Here is a 1,874-nt window from a genome sequence, read left to right on the forward strand (position 1 = left end):
TTTGTGGGTTTGCCGTGCGATTTGAAATATAAGGGGCAGTGAAACTCAATGGACTTCCTTCCTCTCTGTGCAGCTTCATCTGTGCCTGTGAAAGTATTTCATAAAGCAGGAGAAACAGTCAATGCCCAGCACTGTGGAAAAGTTCTTGTTTTTATAAAAATGAATAAAATGTTGTGCCGAGAGTAACATAAGCACATTCACATCTCACACCTCTCCACGTAAAAATAAAGATACCTTACTGGAAAATGACTCCAGTAAAAGTGAAAGTCACCTATTAGAATACTACTTGAGTAAAAGTCTAAAAGAATCTGATATGTACTGTACTTAAGTATCAAAAGTAATCGTCTGATATTAAATGTGCTTAAGCATTGAAAGTACAAGTACAAGTAAATGCGGTTAATAAAAAAGCAAAGGGTCAGAATTTTGAGAATTATGAAGTTTATTCTTTTAAGTGCTGAGTCCACCAGGACCAAGGACAAGGAGTTGGGTTGAAAATAATTGGGTTGGCTGTGATCATCCACATATACTATGTTCAACATAATATATTATGTTCAACATAATATATTATGTTCAACATAATATATTGTACCTAAGTATACTTTTGCATATTACCTTCATAATTCTCCAAAAAGCAATATGACACTATGAAGGAGTTGTAACAGTGTGTTTATAAGTATGCTCATCCCTTGGTACTGGGCCACACAGAAAGAATGAATTACATTTTTATTTATTTTTCATAAAATTAAGGTCAGAAAGACGTTTTATTTTGAAAAATGTCAGGATATTTCTACTTTGTTACTATACACCACTGCATGAAGACAGACACAATATTAATAAGTTAATAATTGATGTATTGGCGTCACAAACATCATTCGTTGATTCATTCAAGCCGTGGTGTCGTTATGATCACTCTGCCTGTTTTACATGTATTATCCCCTAGATGGCGCAGTAGAGCAAATGAAGTGTCATGAAGCTTCGGTCCATGAGCGAACCACTAGGATGCTTCAAAGCTTCATCTCACCATCACTACTATATTATATACTATTATAATATACAATATTATATCTCATTATAATACATGATATCACATTATAATATACTATAATATACATTATATCTCATTATAATACATGTTATCATACTATACTATATTATATCACATTATACTATAATATATACTATTATAATATACTATAATATACAATATTATATCACATACTACATAATATTAAATTATACTATATTATATCATATAACATCACATTATAATATATGTTATCACATTAAAATATACTATATTATATAACATTATAATATATTATAATATAATACACTCTACTTCTCTCATAATAGAAACCTTTGCTGTGTTTCTAAATAGATCTGAAACGACCCTCCAACTAATCCATTGGTGTAACTATTAATAATTAATAATCAGCTGTGGACTGAATTCCCTCCAGAGGAACAACAGGTGACTTTTGAGTTCTCGTCATGAACATTTCAATCCCCTTTAAAGAATATTCATAAACTATTTCAGAACGTATTGTGAGCCGAACAGAAGACCGTCCCCGACTCGACATAACCAATCACAGACAGGTTTGAATAACACGTGACGTGGTGTCATGTTTTACTTTCCCGCGCAGAAATGCGTTTTTCCTTGCGGAAGTCTGGTGAGCGCTCCCCGGTTGGCCTCGCTCGCTCCCGCTAAAAGAAGCTCACGTGACTTACGGGTGAACCGGTTGAGATACGCGACGTCGAGGATTCTCCCGCGAGACTTCATGTTGACTCGTGACGGGTCACGTGACTCGGAGGTCGCTGCGACGCGGACTTCTTCAGGTTGGGCTTCCGGCGGAGTGTTGTTCAAAGCACACGGCGGT

This window comes from Taurulus bubalis, assembly GCF_910589615.1.
Source record: "Taurulus bubalis genome assembly, chromosome: 18".
NCBI lineage: Eukaryota > Metazoa > Chordata > Actinopteri > Perciformes > Cottidae > Taurulus > Taurulus bubalis.